A 24,833-nucleotide genomic window follows, 5' to 3' on the forward strand; every position below is an offset into this window, starting at 1 on the left:
CTATCTATCTATCTATCTTTTTTTTTTTTTTTTTTTTTTTTTTTTGTGGATTTGTGGGTCAGCTCATGGTAAGTAAAGTGATCTGGGCTGGAATGAGGAATTCCATCTACACTTCCCATTTCAAGGCTGGTAGCCTTACCAATGGGACCTCTTTTTGAATTTTTGTGGTGTTGATTATATCTTCTTCCTATAAAGTGAGTTTCAAAGTGTTGCAATCGCCATACAATAATAGTAGCCATTTGATTTGGCAGTTGTTTTCTAGCTTGATTTAACTAACATATTCAGTAGATTTTTTTCTTAAAAAATTAATTCAATAATATGTTCACATATGAATACAGAAAAAAGTATATCAAGTGGAGAAAATCAGATGTTTTCTAAAAACAGACCCTGATCCTTTCATATTCCTGACTGTCCAGCTCATTAATTATTTTTTAGAGGACAGTGTAATGTTATTCATGATGAAACAAATGAAACTACCTGACTTTTCGGTTAAGAGGTTGTGTAATGCAGGCAGCTCTTTTATTGTTTTGGGGAATAGAGAGCAACTTTGCCATACCTGTATTGTCTGTGAAAAACACAATGTTCAAACTGTTAGGTGAACACCTGAATCCACTTTAAGTTCAGCATTGGCCCCTTTATAATAATGATGCCTAAATATATTAAGTTTCCTACGGCAATTTCTCCTGAAGTGTGATCATTATGGATAATAGTGATAATTGCAAAATTTGTTACATTAGAAACACTAACTTTTTGTATGTAATAGTTATTAAAATGCCTTCTGTAGTATTTATGAATTGTAAGGAAGGATCACATAACACATCTAATAGCTATTTAGTTGCATTACCCAAGAAGAGATGTAACCGTCTGAAAAGGAACTGCAGAATTCTAGTTTTCTTTGTTCATAAAGTGTTGTGTTTTTTTTTGTTTGTTTGCTTGTTTGTTTGTTTTGCTAGACTAACTGAGCCAAATTATTACAGTTGTACTGATGCTACACTACCTTCCACTTAGTCTGTCTTTAATAAGGAGACAGGGAAGGATTGAAACAGTGTGATGAGACCTGCTGGGCAACAGATACGATTGAATTCTGGGGCCTTTATCTAACACTTTTATCTTCATCCTCCAGCCCAAAGTCTTCATAATCATTTCTGGTATGCAATTCTTCAACCAGATATCTGAACTGCAAGCTTTCATCCAGACACTTTAGAGCAGAGCCAAGAACAGGTGCAATTAAATAAAATGTGTACTTTTAATTAAAATGCACAATTCTGAAACTGCATAGCATAGACTGTGGTAAGTGTGCATACCTCACTGTAGAGTATCTGTAAAAAAATAACATTATATAATGTTTGTGTGTCTGCACTGTGCAGAAGATAGTCTTTTCCTTTCAAATATGTGCATTTAGTTTATCTAATGTGAGAAAACTTATCTTTTTCAAGACAAATATACCACTGCTTGCATTTTGAAACATACTCATTGACGGCATAAAAGGGTACAGAGACTGTTTTTCCAGCACAAACAAATTTCTTGTTACATAACTTCTTTGGCTTCACAAATCAGGCAAGCTGTTTGGTTCTATACTGGGATTTTGAACCTGCCAACTCTGACAGCTTCACATAATCTTTTAACTGTTATTCAATGGTATTACAGCAAACCTCCCTGCTTAGTTTACTTTACCCTTGTCCTCCAGGTGAGATTCAAACACTTCCTCTACAAAAGTGAATCTGCCAGAAATTAATGTGGAAGTCATATTTAGCGTGCTCCAATAGAACTGGTAGAACATACATATATATATTTGTTACAAGTGAAAAGTAGGTAAGATTTTGAAATTATGAGTAAAGGGGCCGAAAAGAACATTTCAGGATTTTCTGTGTGAATATTTGCAAGTTTTTATTTTTATTTTTATTTATTGTTGGTTTGTGGTGTGTTTTTTTTCAGTATTATATATAAAATATTATTGAAAAGTGCATACAAATTTGATAAAAGTTTGTAAATGATTTCAAATAATTTTCTGCTGATTGCCCTAAATGTCTGATTTTGTATTTTAAAGAATACAAGTATTCTTCTTTTCCAAATAGAGCTTCTGTAAAATATTTCTTATGTGTATTGGGTGGGTTGAAGGAGAACCTTTTTCTGTTGTGGCAAAATTTCATTTTCTCCATTTTTTTTTTCATTTTCTTTTTAAAATGTGCTCTAAACAGCATTTTATTTGCATTTGTGTTGTATAAAATCATAAAAAATATTCTAAACAGCCTACTCTAGATATCAAGCAAATTTTTCCTTACTCTTATGTTTTTTCCAACACTGAAGCATGATTTGCTTTCAGTTCCTTTGAACACTAAAGCAATAAGCTTACTACTAATAAATCTTAATTCTAATGTTTTAACTTTTCCCATTTTATATGTAACATTTTTAAGCTCTCCTCCATAATTTGACTTCTAGATATTTTCTAAAATGTTTGGTCAGTATCCTCAACAGCACTGTTTAGTATCTCTGATATGTTAAAAAATTGGAGACCAAGTCTTAACTTTAAAATAAACACAGAAAAAAAAAATCTCATTAGCCAAAAGATTTTTTTTTTTCTCTGGTTTTAAACTGACCTGGCTCTTCCCATATGGGTGTGCCTCTAAATCTCTTCCAAATTAAATGCAGAGTTATAAAAAACAGTATTCAAACAGCAGTAAAAGTGCATCTTATTTATCCCTTCTTGATTTTTACTTATGAGAATCCTTAAGTGTGGCCTTCATTCTAACCTATAAAAAGGAAATATGCTAAGATGAACAGCCCGCTTTCTCAAGTGACCTGGCTTGATTACAGTTTTAACTGTAGTCATTTAACAGTAGAGCAGTGGATTCTAATCTTCCTTGAAGATGTCATCTTTGGATGGAGCCTGATTAGAAGCATATTTTATCCCATCAGTTTGTTTCCCCAGTTCTGAGGAAAAAAATGTAAATCGTAATTTAACCTGCTTTTAGGAATGTTTACATTTCAAACTAAAAAATAATTCTCTCTTAATAATGGTAGGAATGCAAGTAAGACCCATTTCAAGCCATACTGATCTGTACACATCCTTTTATAGCTTCTTTATACAAAAAATTCACCCATGAAATTGTTAATTAACTTTAGAAAATGAGTTTTAGTTTAGTCTAACTGTAATTTCTCATTGCAACTAATATTAAGTGTGAAATTGATCATAGTATTTCCAATATTTACATACGTGTATGTATTTGTCTGTAGGCATACCTACGTGGCATCTGAAGGTTTCCAAGGCTTGAATTACTGTTGTTTTTTTCTTCCCCTCAATGTCATACAATCAGATTGTATAATACTGAAGTTTAGATGAACAACAGTGAGAAACAGAAGCATTAGAAAATGTTGATGAGCACGTAAAAGAAAGGGCAAGACCTAGTTTCCTACAGTGACTGCAAAGATTTCAGTCTGGTATACAAGTGGGTTTTGGTAGACTGTTTACAGCTGACGCTAGTTAAGAATGAAATCACACAGTATTCTCAAATATTATTCTAAACCTTTCAAATGTTATAGTGCTAGCCACAGTATACTGGAAGGAAAAGGTGAATGTGCATTATATGATTGCAACTTTTTCACAGAAACTGCCTAGAGCTGACAAAACAGATTGGTGTTTTTTAATGAAAGTGAGTAGAGTTAATCTGTGTATACTTTCATTGACAAGGTTCTGCACTTAGGAGTACAGCACAGATGGTGTAAGCAATGAATACTTATGTCTGACTGTAATTGATCCTATCAACAATGACATACCTTTAACTGGGTTGTATCACTTTACGTCACATATGGTTAATTAAGTAAGAAGGGCCCAAATACACAAAGGAGATTTTTATGTTTATACTTAGGAAAACAGTCTAGACAGGTGTTAATGTAAATGAAGTTAGTACTTGTCAAAGGTGAAATTCTCCATATGTAGCCCTGTTTCAGTCTCCAAATAAATATAGTTTCCGCTATGTCTACGTTAGCATGTAGTGAGGAGCAATAGGAGCCGATCTGCAGTGAAACAGTTGGTACTGAGGATCCCACTTCCCAGCTGCAGGGATCTATGGGAGCAGGGAGGTTGCTTCATACTGGCTCTGTTCTAGTCCCACTGAATGAATGCCCAGAAGCAACTGGAGGACACTACTAGGTGTAGTCCTGGAGGGACTCATTTGGTTTAGATTCATGCTTTGTATTAGTACTTTGCCATGTATTTTGGGGAGCTACTCTTTGTTACCTGTAATACATTTTTTTTTCATTCATTTCCAACATCCTTCAACCTCAATTACAAGATATTTGCTTCCTTAGATAATCCCTTCTAGGATGCTTCCTGATTAGCCACCAGTCATGGATTATTTTTAAGTATATGAAGACATCTGCCCTGTGACAGTGTAGTAGAGTATCATGAAGTACTGTTTGTGAAAAGTTTTTATATATATTTATTGCATATGCATGTATTTGGTTTGGTCCTCAGCTGGGGAGTCAGTCTCTTGAAAAAACAATTCTGGAAAATGGTATGTCCTAAATGCTTTATTTTTATAGGCTGTACTTTCCATTGAGAAGCACACCTTCCCTCTCCTTTCTCCAACATGAAAATTGATATGATAAAATGGAAATCAGTGGGGTATAAGTTTTGGTCCTCGAGGTCTTCATACCCCGAGGTATGATTTCTTTGTATCAGTTCTAATCTTTGTATTCCTTGCATTGAGTGCTAGTCTTAAAACTTTGCCCAGTAATTTTACCTTCAAATTACTGAATGTGTAGTTATGTATCAGAACCAGTCCAGAAGCAAATCTCAATTGTGTTTTGAGATTCATCTGCAATAAACGCTCTTGGGGTTAAATGACTGATGAACTACATGTTTCCTGTTAAACACAGGAAAATTATTCAGGACCTTTCAGACTTCACATTACCACTCTGGAAAGAAGAGTTTTTCAACCAACCCAGCACTTCTCTGTAACAAGAAAGGTTTTTGTTTTGTTTTGTTTTGTTTTGTTTTCTTCTCGTATTGGTTGACAGCATTTTTTTTTCTCTGATAGGTTCTCCCACTTTCAGAGCAAAATCTTGTTTCTGTCTCTCTTTATCCCTAGCACAACTGTATGTTGTGAAGGAGATCTTTTCACCTCATGTGATTTTTATCAGCTTCCCCCACTTGAAAACATTGCAGCTGCTTGAAAGCTCTAATTTGTCACTGCTAAAACACATACTTTGTGGATGTCATGCCTAAACTTTCCCATCCATCCCAGGTGGCTTTGTGATTTCTACTTTTTGATTAGTATCATCAGTTTCAGAAGCAGAAATGTTGATGTCATTTCTGAGTTAACATCATCTTAGTGACTACATCTGCTACCACCATTCAACTGGTTTGCTATTTCTTTGTAAATTACCAACTTTATAAATTAATGTGAAAACTATGTGCTAAAAATTATTTTCCTAATGCCTAAACAGTCTATTTCTTTATAAAGTGAAAACATGCACATTTTCTTGGTATGAAACTGGTTATAATTGTGTTTGTTTTTAATATATAATATCAAAAGCATTATAATTTAGGACACAGATTATTGTGTAACATTGGATCTTGTATATATTAGACAACATCAAACTAGCTAAATAAAAACCAAACAAACTCCTCCCACACTTTAGGAAACTGACATTAAGTCATTATGATAATTAGTCTTGTAATGGAAGTTTTTTTTTCCAAGTGTCTTTCTTTTTTTTCTTTTTAACTAATTTCGTATGTTGAAAAATAGTTGGATGAATATTGCTTTTTAATTTAGTTTAAACATCACTGATCATTGGTACATAATTTAGAATTTAAAGGGAAAAGTAAGTCCAACAAATGGAGCTGGTACCTAAAGACACATTTGATTCCTGCTTATTATAGACAGCTTTAGATTTAACTCATTGCAATTTGTGGTGCTATGCTAAAAATTGCTTCAAAGTTCTGTTTTTCTATTTCTCTAAAAATATCTGGCATTTTTAAAAAAACTTGGGGTAATGATGCTTAGTAAAAGAATTGCAAGTATTGCAAGCTATGAAAAATGTACTGAGCAAAATATAGTAGCAGCTTTAATTTCCAAGTTTAGCAGGCTGTTTTCTTATGTTGTTCAAATATTTCTCAGATATCTTCTAACCAGTTCTTAATTGGACTACTCACGTACCTTAAAGCATGTAATAAAGTATCTTGCAAAATCAGAGTTTAAAATAAAAGTTTTGGAAGCCTGTTAATAAGTCCTGAACTCTGAGTATTTCAAAACAGCAACAGAAGTCCCAATTCTAGAAAAAACTTCTTGTATGCTGTACTGCTGTAGCTCCTGCAGTTCTCCTGTGCCTTGTTCCCATTGAAGAAGTAGTATGTCTCCACTCTGTTTCAAAATAACTTAAGCAATGATATCAGCTAGCACATGGAGTATAGTACAACTTTATTGCTGAAAGAAGGGTTTATATACACTCATAAAAGAAAAAAAAAATCTGGTATCACTTTTGGGAATGTACTTTGGGAAGTACTTTTCTTTTCCTCCTTAAAGAGGACCACTTAGCTTACAAGTTCTTTTAATTTGTGATCTTTAGTACAAGAAATGATGGAACAATAAAGACACATGGGATAAGTTTCACATCTATATTAAAAGACGGCCACAAAAATATTTTACTTGAGTAACAAATTTACTCTCTATATGCATTTTATCACATAGCATAAAGAAACTAAGAGAATGTTTTCAAATTTGAAACCAAGCATCACTGATACCAACCACAATACATGATTTTCTTCATAGTGCTTGTGAAGATATAAATGGTGAAATACAGGGCAAAAGGACAACAACAGAAAAAAATCCTACCAAGCTTATTTGTCTGCTAAGCATATATTATGATTAATTTATCTGATGTAATTTGATAGTTGTGTTTCTTTGACCTCAAGTTAGAAAGAGGGGAAATCTGAAAATTAAATAAATTTTGAAAAGAAAAAAAAATAGTCTTCCATGTACCTGTTAAAGATGTAGTTGATATGAAATCAAAACAAAGCAATGAATTTTTTTTCATATTTTCTCTTTTTGCCCAATCTGTTTTAGTAAAGATACGAATATTTTCACAGCATTATATGTATATTAATAATTAGATAACCAATAGCATAATAGGGAATATTTTTATTTATTCTTTTGAAATTACATGTGCAGTTCACTCATATACATTTTTGTACAAAAATATTCCACCTAATTATCAAGGGACTCACATTGATCAGAGAAGGTTCTTTAAAGAACAGATTAAAAAAAAAAAAGAAAGAAAAAAGTAAATAGAAACAACTAAGAAGAAATATCTAAAGCTAAGCTAAAATAATATTTGCAAGCATCTTATCCTTATTCCACTGACAAATCTTTTATGGTCATCTTAATGTCAATTTAAATTAAATGAAAAGCAACAACAACAACAAAGAAAATTAAAAAAAAATATATCTGATGAACAGTGAAAATTTTCCTAGACCTTTATTTAACACAAATTTAGTTATTGTCAGGATAGAGATCTTTGTAAAAATTGACACATCAGTTCTCAGGCTCCTCATTCATTAGCTTCTTCACCATTCTAGCCTATTATCATCTTGAGTCATTATACCTTGCTGACATTTTCCACCTTTTTGCTACATATAGCAGGACACCTTATTCTCTCTCCTAGTGCATTATACTCTCTGCATTGCTCCCTTTCATTAACGAGAATACTAGCCCTATGAAGCAATAACTTACAATCTCTTATTTAAAATAGATTAAACTCACCAATTGAGCAACCTCCACCAAAATGCATAATCTGATTTCAAATGTTAAAACTACTATTTACTGCAATGTTTGAGAACATTTTAACCTATTAATTCTAAAATGGTTGGCTTTATAACTTTGTGAATTGTGATTTGCTGGGAATAAAATTAAATTGCACATGGAAAATGAAAAACCAAACTGATAAAACTTCTCCCTTTCTTGATTTCAACATTAAAATTTGAAATTACTTCCTTTTGTTGGTCTTGATTCTATTCCGTGACCTAGTGATTATAAACAGCAATTAAGCCTACTTGACTATGGTCTGTAGCAACAGTTCTCTAGGTTCTTCAATGTTAGACTTTCCAGGAAAACTTCAGTGTGTCCTGTTAAAAGACTTCATGTTAAAAGACTTCATCTTCTGGTGAATAATAATTTCTTAAATCCTGTTTATAAGACCTGGTTGATAATCCATTATTTCTGGTAATGAAACTTGTATATTATACAAACAATGAACTAACAAAGTTTGGCATAGAACTGCCTTTTCAACGCTATATGTCAATGAAGACCAAGGTAGATGCTCCTTAAAAAGCAAGAAATCCTCCATCTCTACCTACTGCTTTCCAGGTTTGAGAAGGAGCTGGTTCCTTGACTGTCACAGAAGAAAACAGTATATCATATAAAGTTGACTAAATTACTACGATTGCAGCCTAAGCACATTTTTTATATGAGGAAAAGTAATGTTTGTTGTCATGCTAGTATTTTCATTATATGTGATTCTTATTCCTGAAGTCTACCGTGGACCTCTGTCTTTTTTTAAAGTATCAAAATGAAAACTAACATAATCTAGTACTGAGTGTAGTGAAGAACACAGTAATACAACATTTGGAAATTGAATTTAAAGTTATTTCTTTTCATTCTGTTCTCTTCCTTCCTCCCTATTCAACCTTCAGTCCCAATTATAATAAATTGTTTATTGTTAGGTATAGAACAGTTATTATTTATGGCTTATATATAAATTTTAGTGAGCTGATAACTATTTAGAAATTCACACTTTAATACATAGGTTTTACATAAAATCTATAAAGTATCTTTTCAACATATGAAGAGTGGTCCCAGGACTGTTCAGTATCTCTATATTTGTATTGTAAAATTCTGTTTGATAAAACCAGCACAGAACTTTTTTTTTTTCTATTTTATTGAGGGGGGGGAATATTGATTTCATTTTTCATGCACGGTAGTTTTGTTGGAGTAAAAGCAAGAAATCCTCCCCTCCCCTCCCCTCCCCTTCTCTCTCTTTTTTTTTTTTCCTTTGTTTTGTGTGGGTTTTTTTTTTGTTTGTTTTGTTTTGTTTCATGGAAATTCCTACGCCAATTATTTAATTTTAAAACTCAAATACAGTTGAACTATAGAGATTGCTGCATATGAATTTTGTGACTCTCAAAATCATGACATGAGTTTTAGAAATATAACATTGCTTCTGTTTGTGATGCTTTATTTAATGGACTCTGTTTCAGCTTCCATTATAAGCTGTATTTGTAGATGCTTAAGAATTTGATTGAAAAAGTTTGCTTTGTGCAGAAAACTAATATTAATGCTCTAGTGCTTGAAATGAAGTTGTCTTTTTTTTTTTTTTTCCCCTAAATTTTGAAAAAGAAAACTGTGTGGGCATTAATTCTGTACAAGCCCAGGATGTTAGCTGATATTTCTGTAACTCAGAAAGACATTTATGAACATTTATTTTTTTTTGTTGTTTTACCATTTGAAGAATTTCTTCCCGTTTCACTCAGTATGTTGAAGAACCATTGGTAGCAGTGGAAGTTCCATTCACAAATCAAGGGAATGACAGATTTTAGTGTTAAGGAGTTGGTTGCCTAGCTATTGGAAGACTGGAGTAACAGACTCATCTTTTCTTCTCTAGATATGTGTTTGTTGCCAATAACAAATATCATCTGAACAGTCAAGGGTAGAATCCTCACAGAGCTGGCTGCTCTATTTTTTCAGGTGCATTACTGAAGTAGGTCACTCACCAATGCTCTTTATACATCGAGCAGGCATAGCACGTTGGGGATGATCTGTGTATCACACCAGTGTAAAGCTGTCCAAAGTTGGGTTTGACATCCTGGGAGGCAAAGGCAGATCCTAACTGCTTTTTCACTTACAGCACAATGATCTAGCCCTTTTCATTTTTCAGCTGGGTTCTTCCGTGGTGAAGTGCAAGCAGATAAGTAAGTCAGGAGAGGAACAGAAAGGCAGCTTTTTTAATTGACTTCTACCCTTTCATGAACTACTTTACCTCTTCTCGTACGTTTATTTGGCAGTGTTTGATGACCAAAGAATGTGAATCATTTTGCTGGCAGGAAGTATAAACCACTCTCATATTTATATATTACAGAAATGTTAGTGCGTTGGTAACACTATTGTCATGTATTTTTATTAAATCAGTGCCCATGAATTCTTACTTAGGAAGTCTTTATGGATTTTTTTGCTTGTTTCTTCCCAGAGAAATTAACTATAAGTTATCATTAGAGTGTTATGTGTTAAAATACATACTAAATTCATAATAGAGACTAAAAATGTTTCATATATTTATTTTGAAGGGATAACCTTTATGGCAACATTTTTGAAGTTTAAAATTCATTATTTTTATGGGTTTACTTATTGATAGTTACTGACCTTCAAAATATCATTAAAAAGTCTTCTATTAAGAGTAATATTCTGTAGTAATCAAAGTGTCACTTAGGTTGGCTTGTTACCGTTACTGAGGGCTTTTTTAAGTTTTCACTTCACAGTCTAATCTTTTTATACATGACGCTGCCATCAAGTGGCTATTGAGTAAAACCTCTGTGTTATCTATCTTTAATTTAAATGTTAATTTTGATTTTAGTTAACAGTTTGGGTGGAAGGAGGAACTGTCCTATAATTGTTAACTGACAAACAAACTCAGCTTATTGCTCTCTGGACCAAATTTGTAGAGATAGCTGCTCGAGGATACTTTGAAAGATGCTTTAAGAGAATGGGATTTCAGTGACATAACATTTTGTTGGCATTGATTTTTGCACCAGCTTCAATAGGCGTTAGGAACCTGTTTTCTCTGGCCACCTTGTGAACTATTCTGTGTCCACTTGTATTGTCAGACACCTAAATATGTATGAAAATATTCTTTTTTAATGTCTTATTTTTTATCCGTTCTACCAGAATTCTGCAATATAGATGTAGACTGCAGATTTGGGCAAAGATTTTAAGATGCCAAATTTTAAGGGCCAAAATTAACATGGACCCCAAATTTCAACATTTTTTCAGTCAAATAAAGAAGCTGTTGAATAAATAAAATCATATCTTTGTGGTGGACCCACAAATTTGTCTTTTAAGGTAGATAAAAATGTGCGATTTTCAGTTTTCAGGAAGATATTGCCAACACCTCAGCACCAAATGACTCTTTGCCATCCACCACAACCCATATATTGGCATTAATCAACTACTCTTGGTTCACTTCCATCAGTATGGAACAGTTAACCAATTTTAGACAAATAATGGTAAACATCCCCATTCTCCAGAAGATCATTTGCCTTCTTTCACCCTCTGGAAATGATAATAGAAAATCATGTGCACATTTGCATTTGTATTTACTGTGTTTGAATTAAAGCTGCAAACAGCTCTGATTCACTAATAACTGATGAAAGTGTCTCATTATTGAGCTACAAAACCTTCAACAAATTAATGGAAATTGCAAATCACCTTGAAAATTGCAGGCTCTTTAGTCCTATATTGAGTGCTGAGACAACTGCATAAATAGCCTTGTTGCTCAACTCTTTCTTTTGAAAAAATAGCTTTCTTATTACCTTGGTTAAAAAGCATGACTTACTAATTAAGGCAAGGCTAAGCAACATCTTTAATTTTTTGCTGTGTTCTGTTTTTTGTTTTTTGTTTTGTTTTTTTTACACTCAAACATCAAACTGTATGCTAATTTTTTTTATGTCCATCCCTTTCATATAATATTCAGAATCTATTTGGGGTACATTTCTTTTACATACCAAATTACAGTATAAGATTTAGGATGTGCTGGTTCTTTTCAGTATTGAGATAATGAATTTTGAAATATATACTCCCACAATGTTTTCCTCCAAAATTAAAGAATAGTTAGAAAAAACCAATTGAAAAAAAAAAAAAACTCTAAAAACCCATGTATTAGTTTGTTCATTATTTCTTTGATTTTTAGTGTTCCTGAATAACTCTCAATCTAAAACTAGTGCATGTCACTTTATCATGAAGAAATATGTATGCAAGCTGATCTCCTGCTGGTTGAAAATTTCATAGCCTCATTGTCATTGAAATCTCTAGCAGAGTATCAGATGCATTTCTCTAACAGGTGGAGTGATTTCTACAAAGTGCTAGGTTCTCTTATGTCCCACAATTCGATGTTACAACCACATTTAGGATCTCTGAGGTAAACCTGATTGATTTAAAGGAGCATATTTTAGCTCAACTTAGATTCAAAATAAAAATCAGCGGTTTGCAATTTTGTCCTTTTTTGTTAGTGCTCGAGTCATAATTAAGCACATGATGCGTAATTTATGATAGCATTATGCGAAAGTGCACAACATTTCTGCTAGTGCAATGCATCTACAGATTTTTCACTCAAATACATACTTCTGCTATATTTGAGGTCACTTTGCTTATAAGAATACTAATAGCATGTATGTGCTGACAAGCCCTCTAAGTATTATTACAAAGAGAACAAAACAAAATCTGTGTATCTTCTGTGACACAGCCATTGCTGTTAGTTGGCAGGTGCTTTCTACTAGGAAAGCTTTTCTTTAATTTTCCATATTGTTTTCTTTCTACGGTTGAGTAACCTGTGGGATGTTCATCATTATTCTTTTTTTTATATGTATCTCGAATTGGAAGGGACCCACATGGATCATCAGGTCCAGCTCCTGGCTCCACACAGGACCACCCAAAAAACAGACCATGTGTCTGAGAACACAGTTCAAACACTTTTTGAACTCCAGCAGGCTTGGTGCTGTGACCACTGCCCTGGGGAGCCTGTCCCAGTGCCTGACCACCCTCTCGGTGAAGAACCTTTCCCTAACACCCAGTCTGACCCTCCCCTGTCCCAGCTCCATGCCACTAGCTCTGGTCCTGTCAGAGAGCAGAGCTCAGCACCTTCCCCTCCGCTCCCCTCATGAGGAAGCTGCAGGCTGCCATGACGCCTCCCCGCAGCCTGCTCTGGGCTGGGCTGAACAAACCAAGTGGCCTCAGCCTTTTGCCCTCCAGACCCTTCACCATCTTTGTAGCCCTCCTTCGGACACTCTCTGGTAGTTTCATGTCCACTATTATGTCTAGTAGTTCTGTCCTACAACAGCACTGAAAGTAGTGAAGAATGTAAGTTTCTGTTTGTCCTGCCCCATGGTTACAATCTTGATGAGTGAGAAAAAGCAGTCCCTTTCATTTCCTCTTCATCTCTTTATTCCTTCTAACCCATCACACTTTTGTTTTCCTACTTCCTTGGTATTATTATGAATGTATCCATGATTATTGTTTGTCTGTGCTGTATCATTTTCATTCCACTCCACCACCCCAATTTATGTCCTTTTACCCATGAGTGCCATACTGATGTTTGATAGCAGTTTGTCTTTTGCACCAGATCATGAAAAATCAAGTATTACTTGATATTTAATTTTAGCTTCTTCATATCCAAGCGATGAAGACTCAAATACTCCTTTCCAAAAAGATGAATAATCTTCTGCTTGAAACTCAGAGAACAATTTTGTCTCTTTCTGTTTTCTTATCCTCTCTGCTGGCTGTGATCTCTGCACTGCTCAGTCAGATAAGCAGTGAATACTTAGTGCTTATGAAACAACATTTAACTGATGAAAATGGGTCAGCTTGCTGCCCAAACCTCTTTTCCGTCATGGCTTTGTCACAGTTTTGAAGCAGTATTTATTAAATATGCTAAGCACATGTAGAAAAAACATGCATCTGGAGGTACCATCATTTTCAGCATCAGGTAGAATGTAGGTCAATTCAAACTGATCACATTTGCTGTCTGTCTCTTTTTACTCCTTTGTGTGTGTGTGTGCGTGTGTGTTTGTGTCTTGTGTTGAAGAAAGTTTTGGCCTACACTGAAGTTTGATGAACCCATTCCTCAGATATTTGCTCTTTAAATATTGTGGTGTTGTAGGACTGATTACATACCAAGATTCTATGTTTTAGAAGTACACAGAATAATAAACAAAAACTTTGTTTGATCATTCATGATACTTGATTACTTACAAGGCTAAGCTAAGAGTTCTCCATCAGTACTTGCATACAGCTCTCAAATACTAATGAAAAATGTATGTATTAAGCACATGTGAGAGACCATACTCATGATTTAAAAAAGGTTTCTGCTTTGCAAGGACTTATCTGTAAGTGAATTCCAGTTTCCTGGGTTTCATGTCAGAACAGTAATTCAATTTCATACAGTGTAAATGTAAACCAACTTTTGATGATGTGAGACTAACTGAAAATTACTTTTCATAACTGCTACTTTCTCAGCTGGGATGCAGAAGTTGCCTTAGATTAAACTTGAAACTTCTCCAGCGACAGTAAAGTGCTGTCTAAAATAACTGCTAAAATGCATCTGGGGCTGGACTGAAAGCTGGTTTTAGATACATAAGGAGGCATTTTATCGAAAAGCCATCAGGTAGTCTCTATGCAGTGTGAGAAATTAACATTTGTATAAAAAACTGAAAGGTATTGAATAAGATTTACCTAATTTAATCTAGACATTTTATTTCATGGAACTTTCACTTGGCAGGTATTGGCAGTCATGAAAATTTAGAACATCAAAATACCAAGACAAAATTGATAAATTTTATTTTCCTTTTTTTTTTTTTTTGATTTGATTTGATGAAAACAGTGATCAAATACATTGCTCTCCTCTAATGTGTGTTCTTTTTGGATTTACTCTGCTGTGTTCCAGGCCTCTAACCAAAACCATGTCAAATTATGACTCTTAACATAAAGAAGGAAAGAGGTCCTGATGGTCCTTTCTCTTGGGACCTCACATATTTGCAATGATAACTGATTGTAACTAAACTTCATCATCTATTGCTTCTTTGTTTAAGTATCTTTTTGACTGGTTTAGAATAAATGAGCCTAAAAATGAGTCTTTTGTGTCTTACATTGAGTTTGAAAGGACAAAACTCTAGACAGACGGACTTGCAGGGAGAACACAATAGTGTTGCATACATTGTTTCAGTTGTGTGCTAAATAGATGGATTTATAACACGCAAATAAAGAGTTTCATTTCCAAACCTTCTGGTGTAATAATTTAGAAACCCAGGTATTTTAGTGCAGTATGCACAAAGATCTGAATAATTTCTCCCATACTACGAGGTTTGTTTATGTTGTGTTTAACAATGGAATGACTGCTTAGTAGGATCTTGAAATCACTGATGTACACAAATCCCACCTGCCTCTTTTTTTCTCCTCCAGAACTTTGAAGACATAGATTTTTAGTCTCCTACTGTAACTGGTAGACTCTTCTCCTTCCCATTAACGGTAAATACCATCATGATTCCTATGCAGAGCAATTTCAACTGTAAGTCATTAAAAGGTTGGTAAACAGGCTATCCCTCAGACAAGAGTAATGCATGCATCTGTGCTCTGTCAGCTGTACTTAAACAGGTGAGACTGAAAAAACAGAAAGTGGTAACTTCTCTCCATTTTGGTTGTGTAGGGTCCTTGTTCTCTAAGAGAGATTTTTGTCTGAAAAGTTTATATTAAAAAGTGAAAATATTTAAAGAGTCAACACAGCACTGACTTAAAGGCATATACATTGGCAGAGTGATTGGTTATTTAAACTTTGCAGTGAAGCAGGTAGTTTAAACCCAGACATTAGTGCTTAGGACAATCTTTGTGAAGCATGCATTGAAAAACTGAATTTAATGCCCTGTCTCTCCAATTTACATAAAAACAGCACTTAAACTGACCACAAATTTATTCTGGATATTCAATAGAGACTTGTTTAATATTTATTTCTACTGCATAAGAACATTACAGGAAATCAGAAATTGTAGTTCAGTTTATATTAATTTATGATGAAATGCTTTCTTTGACTCTTCTACCATTGCTACAATGGTGGATCTCAAACCATTTAGCAAGAATTAATAATGTTATTATTAATATATTATTAGTTACTTAACAGCTAATAGAAATATTATCTGCCCGCTTAGAAAAAATAGGATGGGCAAGTCCTTTCAAATGCCTTTTAAGTACCATGAATTTTTATCAGTAGAGATCTGGAACAGAGAGGTTAAGTAATACACCCAATGTTACATGTTGAGCTAGAAGCAGGGTCAGAAATAAACACCAAGAATCCTGATTTCTAGTCCCTTTGAACCTCTATATCACATTCATTCCTCGATGTGCTAGCATCGCAGTATTACCCAATACTATAAATAGTATTTGTTTGCTGTCCATCTCATTTTTGTAGTTAGTGTTATTTATGAAATCAGTGTTAATGTTTGCCTAATGTTTGCAAGTGTGCATTACCAAAAATCTTCTTCATTATTTTCTTCTCATTTTTTTTTCTTTCCTTATCTTACTTCTTGCCAGAAAAATAATAGAAATTAAATCAGTTGGAAATGGACTTTACCCACACAGAAAAACTGGACCATCTATCTCCTCTTCTTCAGTAGTCAGAACTATAAAGAGAGATTATGGTGGTGGGAGAAGAGGGAGAACTGTGTATGAGCACAAGGAAGAGATCTTATGTATGAAGGCTGCATTTGACTGACAAAATAGTAGGATGATGTTTGAGGCAAGAACTGCCTTTTTGTTCAGCAACACAATAGAGTTTCTTCCTTCTCAGCACTACCGAGTATAATAATATGATAATTGGTCCCAAAGATGGAATGAGTAAGATTGGATGGTGGTCTTTGGGGCCCAGTTATATTATATCTAATCTAATTATATCTGATACTGACTTTTAATACATATGGTAGCTATTTCCTTGGCATATAAGTAAGGAGTATATGCAAGCTTGATGTTTGCTTGGTCTCTGTTCTAAAAGCACACAAATTTATTCTTAGGAGAAACCCCAGCTATATCTGTCTCATGTCATGCCGTATTCTAATTCAAAACTAAAACTGATTTGTTCCAGAAGATGTCTTGAAGCATAAATATGTTGTGGTTTGTGGAAATGTGGGAGGTGTGATGGAAAGAGCAAATGTCTATAGATTTTACTTCAAAAAACCACTGCAACTTGCTACAGAAGAGGCATAGTAAGTTATTGCTGCCTTGGAGCAACAATCCACAGCAGGCATTCACCCCTTTGCATGGGACAATATAAACATTTTAGTGGATTTATGAGCATAAAGGAGCATCTGGAGATGATGAGATTGTGTAAGACTAATTTTAGAGCCTGAATTAAACTAATTCCATAGCTGCAAATGTCACTGCCATGTTCTATCTTCTTTAAACTATGTCTATGGACTATGGCAATACCAGATTTTCCCAACCAAATGCAATGGAAAAGTCTAATGTGCTACTGCTGGTAGTGGTGTGGTGGGCACTGGCTCATTCAGAGACTTAGGCAAATCCTTCATTAAAGATATTTATGCAATTAAGTTTCTGAGGCAAGTTGCTTTTCAGCAGTTAACATCTGGGTTCCATTTTAACATGAATAGGTGACTGTCTCTTGAATTTATTTCAATTTCTCACTTTTTACATTGAATGTACAGCATGCTTTCCTGCATTTTATTATTTATTTTATTTTATTTTATTTTTATTGTGATATTTCACCATTGTCTCTCAGCTTAAAATATGCACATTAAAAATGAGAATATTAATAAAATCAGTGGTGCTTGATATACTAATGGAGTAGGCAGGGAAATAAAGTTGCATCAGTTTTGGTTTTGAAGATCTAACTTACCCATCTGAAGTACCTGAAACACTGAAACAAGAGTTTTATTCTGTGTTTTTTTTTTTTTTTCTCCTGCTCTCCCCCTGCCTTCTCAATTATTCTTATCGGTGAAATTACTATTTATCATTGAAGCCTAGCAGCAATACTTGCTGAAAGTTCACATAGTGTAATGCTCAGTAGGTGAACAACACAGAGCATTGTAGGAGCTCAGACTCTCAAATGCCAGCAATGGCATATATGACTTGCAAGCTTACATCACAGTTTTGGCCCATCATCTCTTGCCAAAGTGGCTGATGCACAAGTGGAAGCTGGAAGCAATAAATCACCTCACAGTGCTAGCTGCACAGTGCTCTACATGCATCCTGTTCTGGGCCCCTCTGGCAATATGCTTATGGCTTGGATCTGACAAGGATAAAATCCCGATTTCTTTGAAATTAGTTAGAATTTTAGAATTGATCTGAAGTGAGGAATCATTTGGTCATAAGGTAACGGGTCAAAATTATGGTACCAAATGTAGAAGAAATGAGGACAGAGAGAAGCCATTCTACCTGAACAGCTGAAACCAAAAAGGAAAACAAAGAAATGGCTATGAAAGATGCCCTATATGCTGGCCAGCTTGCCAGCAAAACAAAGGCAGTTCATGACCACTTTCCTATGCATTCATTTCTTGAGGCTAATTAAGCTATGATATCTGAAATAGTGTTGGGGTCTGATAGAAGTTTTTGGTGTGAAACACTGAAACAGTTAGAATGTCTTCTAAAGATCTTCCATATTTGCTTATGGGGATGCCGATAGATTTCCCTCATCTATTCCTTCAACCTCTATTTGATACAGGATGGAGATCTCAAAGCTACCAAGTTTCTCAAAAATACACCTGAAACCTCTGATCTTAAATTTGACCAATAATGGCCAGTAATTTTAGGTTTTAGATGGCATAGATGCATACAGTGTAATCACACACACACACTGAGGTCCTTAGCCTCAAAATCAAGGTAGAAAGAATGAATGCATTATGTCTAACAGAGAACCCTTTTAGAAGTAACTAGAGATTTTCTACAACAGGAACTGCAAATATGCTTAGCAGTACTAATGCTTCATTTATAAGATAATAAGAATTTTAAATGATTTTCTAGAAGGAAAGAGAGATGTATTCGTCAGCAAAGTGCTGCTAGTTATCAATTCCATTGCTTCCCTACGTTTCTTCGTGCATTGCCCAAGGCTGACTAAAGTTTGATTAAAAGGGGAAGAAATGCCAGATACCACCTCCTTCTCCCGCAACCACCCTGGAGCAATTACGACAAGAATATTTAACTTACAAATCAAAATGACGCTATGAGGACCCACCCTTGTAAACAGACATAGGAATACATTTTTGATTAGCTTTCCAAGAAGGTTGCATGAGCTTTCAGCTGATTATACTGCATTTGAATGAAAAGTCTTTTGTGTTCCACCTTTAAATGTGTAGTCTTTTTTTGTTGTCAGTATTTCAAGTGCCTTTGCACCATAGTTTATCCACATCCTGATCTTGTCAGGTCTTAGATAAATTCCTTGCTGGCTTCACTGGGAGCAACATTGTTCCCTTCCTGTCATTCGAAAATTTAGTTGCTAAATTCTTTGTCTGTTGATCTGGTCATATTACCTTCTTTTCTGCCTCAAGATGCTGGCAAAGTTTCACTCCAGCCTATATTTTGTTTCTTACCTTGTACTTAATTCTTCTCCAGCCATGTTAAGTTCAGTGTCATTAAAGTCTTCCTAGAGGTATCGCTGTAGTATGGCCTTTCTTGTCTTGCAATTCAAGGTGTGAATTCATGTGAGTCCTCATGCTGAGGACTCACATTTCTTTAGGAGGCAAGTAAATTCATTTCACGATAAATGCTTACTATGCACCTTAGGGAGAGAAGAGAAGGACTGTAAACACCATTGACTTTTTCTCGACTGTCTGCCATTTTAAGCTTTCAGACTTCTTGGATGTTGGTAACTGCCTTTTTTGTACTTTTCTTTGTAGTATAAATGTCTTGGCATTTTATATGTGAGTATATAAGTCTCAGTATATAGGTCTCATCTCCCATTTCAACTTGCATGTTAGATAGAAACATTGGGCATTTGTTGTTATAGCCATTATTCATTTTTATTTGTATTTCTTAATTGCTTTATGGTGGATTATTTAAGGTGTTATCCAAGACATTTTTTTAAACTGTTCATACACTTGAGGACCAATGAGAGCTTCAGGTAGCTAGAAATCGTGATTTGAGCTTGCGTAATATTTCACTGGTTTCTGCTGGTTTCTGGGAGCAGGCTGATGAATAGCTCATGGAAATCAGTTGGTGCACAAGACCCTGAGATAGACAATAGACTCAGCTTTCATGGTTTGGATTTTTTGTTTTTGTTTTATTTACTTTTCTGTTTCTGTTTGTTTGTTTTCCCATTATCTCTGTACAGTATGTCAGTATATCCAGCAGGGCCTACTGAAGGCATTCAGAGGTCAGGAACCCACCTTCCCCTCTCCTTTACTCTGTATCAAGATAAGTCACATGGTTTTATATTAAATAAAAGGGGTAGGTTCCCTCTCTTTGCATTTTGGTTTTAGGTGGAGGTGTTCTTTTGATTTTTTACTGAACAAGGAAATTATCATGACATACAGCTTTGGGGAACAGCTAGCAACCCTCCGTGGCAGGGGGGAGAGGAAACAAAGTTTTGGCTTAAGTACCACGGCTGAGCTTAAGTGCAAATGTGGCAAAACTGTAGGTGCTGTGTTGGACTGTGCTGTATGTCTGGTACTTCAGAAGCCTCCATGGGTTTTTAACATATTTCTGTGTTTCTTTTCTGTAGCTGTAAATCTTTGACTTTTTTCTTTCTTTTTTTTTTTTTTTCAATTGGAAAAGATGTGCCAACCTCCATGCCATATGCTTATTGCTAATAGCTACTTGTGTACTTTTTTCAGTCTCACTTACTTTCATATGGAAATTGGCTATCGAATTCCACCCTCGGTTTTAATCTGCAATAACTTTGTTGCTTACAGTGCAATTTGCACTGCTGTAATTTAGATCAGAATCTGGATGCGTATGTAAATGCGTGCATGTATGCACACATGCAGCAACTGCTCTCTTAGGTATCTCTGTAGACCTTCGTTTTACAATGAAGAATGAATGGGAGGGTGAATAGGGAAGGTAAATACTTTCAGGCTGTGGATGGATTTTGGAGTTGTGCATGTGCACGCCCCCCTTTTCAATACATTTCGGCTGTTGTTGGTGCTGGGCAGCAACTCCTCTCTGTCCACCTGACACAACGCTGGGTTTCCTGCGCGCCTCAAGTCTCCTTTTTATTTCACCTCGGGGAAAATGGAGGCGGGGGTGTGAAAGAAAGAGAGGAAGAAAGAAAGAACAAGGGGGGTGGGGTGGGGGGGGACGACAGAAGGCAGGCCACATCCCAGCAGCCCTCCTGCCCCCCGCGTCTCCATCACCAGCCCCAAGCCAGAACAGATTTGAGTGGAGCTGCCCTGGCTCTATCATCTGCGGCGTGCAGAGTCATCACGGCCGCGGTGCATAGCTGAGAGCCGGAAAGCAAACAGCTGCTGTAGCCTGATTTGAGTTAAAATAGTGTCAGTGTTTAGTCTGGCGCACTGCTTCAGGAGAGATTGGCAGCTGGGTCAAACAAAGTCATTCCATTGGCTCCCTTCCCAGCCAGCTTCTGCTAGTATTTAGGTACTAGTGCAGCCTAGGCCCCTTTTCTCAGGGATAGCCTAACATCTGACCGCACCCTCCTTGCTGTTTAAAAAATGCCTTTTCACTCTTTAAGATAAATCCACTATTAGACAATCTGCCACTAATAGTGCAGTAAGGCTGTTTTTCTCCCGAAAGCCGACGCATCCCGCTCCCGCCGCAGTGCAGAAAGCAGGCTGTTACAGTGCCGGATTCATAAAAGGGGCCTTTATGGCTGGTGAAAGAATATCTGTGTGCTTAGGCCGGAAACTTTTTGATCCAGTGCAAAGCCAGACGACACCTAGGTAAGGCCGTCTATCGAATCTGCTTTTGCGGGACAGGGAGCTCTGTTAATTGCAAGTGCTTAATGTTTGCGTGAGCTTTTCGACAGCCTTTTCAGAAAGTTTAGGAAGCAGCTTCTGCGGGGTCTCCAGCTCTTTCTCTCCTCCCTCCTTCCCCCTCCTCACTCCTCCGGTGGTGGCTTTCAGGCTCGCTGGGGCTCAGGGCGCTGCTCTCCCTCCCAGCTCTGCGAGGAGGAGGCAGAAAGTTGTGCCGCCGGAGCAGAGGCGTGCGGCAGCGCCGCGGCCGGGAGGGCTCGCAGGGAGCTCTCGCAGCTTGCGTGGGCTGCCCGGGCAGTCCCTTAAAAAGTAGTTGCAAACCGCTCTGAGCTAACAAGGGTTTAATTACGGAAAAGTTTAATGTGGCGATGGAAGGAATATTAAGTAAGTTGTCTTTGTCTCGTACTTTTTAATTTTAGTTGTTGCTTTAGCCTGTTGGGTCACATTTTTTGTCAGCGCTGAAGGCTGCCATGAATTGGTAATGAGGGCCCCTTTTGCACATGATTTTGGCGCTTGGCCAAGATCAACTTCCCAACGGCAAGCTTTCTCTAAAAGAACCTGAAGCATTTTTTTGTGATTAGGAATCATGTCTGAAAGCTGCCACAACCAGTTGTGTAGGCATGTCAAAATGACTTTATACAGTATATCTGAAGCATTCAGGGAGGCGGGGGGTGGGGGCGGGGAGGGTGTCTGTTTTTTCCTGATGTACCAAATTGTTGCTATTAGCAGGCTGAATTTCCGCAGCTTGTGCACCTCCAAAAAGCAGGCTGCGGGCAGCGAAGGCGTAATGGGAGTCATTGGTACCTCTAGATTTTCCAACGCGCCCAAGCGGCCCCAATAGTCACGTTTAAGCAGGACAAAGTGGTAGGGGCTGCTTAAAACACTTGTGGACGTAAAGCAGATGAATCTTTAAACTTTTAATCTCAGTAAATTATGCACAATGCACAGTAAGTAATGACATTTTCTGGAAGTTTCTTTGTTTGAATTGCATAAGTGGAGCTTTTTGCTGTAACTGTTGAAAACTATGTACCTAGATCCACTGAGGGGGGAATGTGCAAGGAATATCTCGGCTGCGCCTCTGGATTTATCCTCGGTCCTTGAAGTCTGGGTATGGATCTGAGCTGCAAGACAGGGAGCAGAACTTGGGCTGTCCTTTGTTGTTAAAAAGGGGGAAAGGGAGTTAGTGTACAGAGGAGTAAGGAGCTGCGAAAGTTCATGTTTCAAGTGCGCTCCGAGTTTCGAAACTTGTGGAGCTCATCAGTGCAATAAACGGGCGATTATTCCTCACTGATATTACATAAACAGCTCTGGCACTGTAAGGGAATACATTATTATTGTACACTCGAAGGTTTTGTGAATTTAATCTCTGTTTAACAAAGCAGCCCAGCAACTGGAAATTAAGGACCTCCTTTGACACGCTGTGTGCTCTACCCCGCTGTCTTTTCCATGCGTGTGCGATGTCAGACAAAGTGCGGCAGGCAGTCTTTTTGTTAGGTATTTTTTATTTTACATGGCAACACTTGTGGTTGCAGTCCTGGAATTGCTTGTGTCTGCCTCGACATGCTGCTTACTGACACGCAGTGCCATACCCGCGCAGCAGCATCCGTGCGGAGCCGCCGTTTCGCACCTTCCCCTGCACCCTTCCCCCCAGCTCGGTCCCCTGTGCAGTAGTTCCTGCAGCTAAAATGGGCTGTACAGGTACCGTCTTTCTGCTGTTCAGGCGTACGTTTTCTGTAAGGTGTTTGTGTCTGTGTGGGTGTCTGTGCTGCCTTCGTTACATAACGCAAGACATAACGAGGCTGGGGAAAAAACTTAGGCTTCGCAGACTCTTCAGTGCCTCGACTTCCATTTATCTTGCGTGGGAGGGTTTGTTCGTTGTTACCTTGCAGGAGACTGAGTTTCAATAAAGTCTCCTCCGAGTTTAATTGTAACATGTAGCATTTACAAGGAAAGAAAAGCAGACGAGATGAAAACGTTGAAAACAAAAGGCGGAGAGTGTTAGCAGACTGAAGTAAAATGGACAAGAGTCACTGCATTTTTACTGGGACATTTTAAAAGTTTTACAGCAGGGAGAAATACATCACAGTTGAATCCTATTTTCATGTAAAGCACTGTGAAAAATGACCATGCTGGATGCAAAAGTAAACGTGACAGCAGAATTTTAGCGAATTGTTTCAAAATTTATTTGCCGGTGTGTGGAAGTAATTTCTCATGAGTTACTAAATTAGGTACGCTTAATTTCAAATATGCATATGCTCATCAAGTTACTGCAAAACGATAACTTTAAAATGTTTTCCTGGGGTATTCCTAGTTTTACATAGAAGGTTTTACTGTGAAATAGCAAACACGTGCTAGTGCACTACTTCCAGAGATTTTCAGTTCTGTTTTGGTTGGTGAAGGACTGTGTTATAAATCACAGCAAGTTATGCTCCAAAAACTTTGTGAGCACTTTCTAAATCCAGAGCCAAATGTTGTCTAATAGAATGCCTGAAGTGAAAAATGTAATATATGAAGTAACAAAGAGTTTTACACAAAAACTTAAAACATTATAGATTTGGCTTTTGATAGCTTGCAGTAAATTAGTGTTGTCTTTCATCAGGAAATGTATTGTCTGCATGAATATACACAGAAGTCACATTTCCATCAAATGAATAAGCATTCTGCTTTCATAAATATTTAAGTATAAGGCTTAAAATGTAGAGATACTATACTCTAGTTTTAAATCCTAAACTGGTAGATTAACATTTCTTCATTTCAGCTAGGTTGGTAAATGACTGATTAGTTACCTTTCCTGAGACTACAAAAAGGGAAGCATACTAACTATTCTCCATTATGGCATTTTTGTTTTTAACAGCCCTCAGAAATAATGTGTCTCTAATCTTCCTACTTGGAAGGCTTTTTGTTTTCTATTTGTTTGCAAACATTTCGTGAAAGGGTGCAATTATAAAGCTTAACTTCACAGTAATTTTGTATATTAGATTTTGCTCCACAAACTGTTGAACTCCCAGTCACCCATTTCAGTGCAGTAAACAAATCTATTCTGCATTCAAAATAAAAATTCTTGCTTTGTAGTTGGCATTTTTAATGGCTGCTAGACATTAATATACTACGTGTTTTAGTAGTGCAGTATAAATGTACATATTGT

The 24,833-nt window shown here is 36.3% G+C and overlaps 1 protein-coding gene across 1 annotated transcript in view; it reads left to right on the top strand.

Annotated features, from left to right (window-relative positions):
• USP25 (ubiquitin specific peptidase 25) overlaps positions 1-24,833 on the top strand; it is a 461,260-nt gene that overhangs the window by 335,504 nt on the left and 100,923 nt on the right. Inside the window, exon 35 of the mRNA XM_080562087.1 lies at positions 1,124-21,655. The gene's annotated coding sequence lies outside the window, so the exon portion shown is untranslated. The remainder of the gene's footprint in view (positions 1-1,123; positions 21,656-24,833) is intronic.

The sequence above is a fragment of the Anser brachyrhynchus genome (genome assembly GCF_964034855.1).
Source record: "Anser brachyrhynchus genome assembly, chromosome: 1".
In the NCBI taxonomy this organism is placed as follows: Eukaryota; Metazoa; Chordata; class Aves; order Anseriformes; family Anatidae; genus Anser; species Anser brachyrhynchus.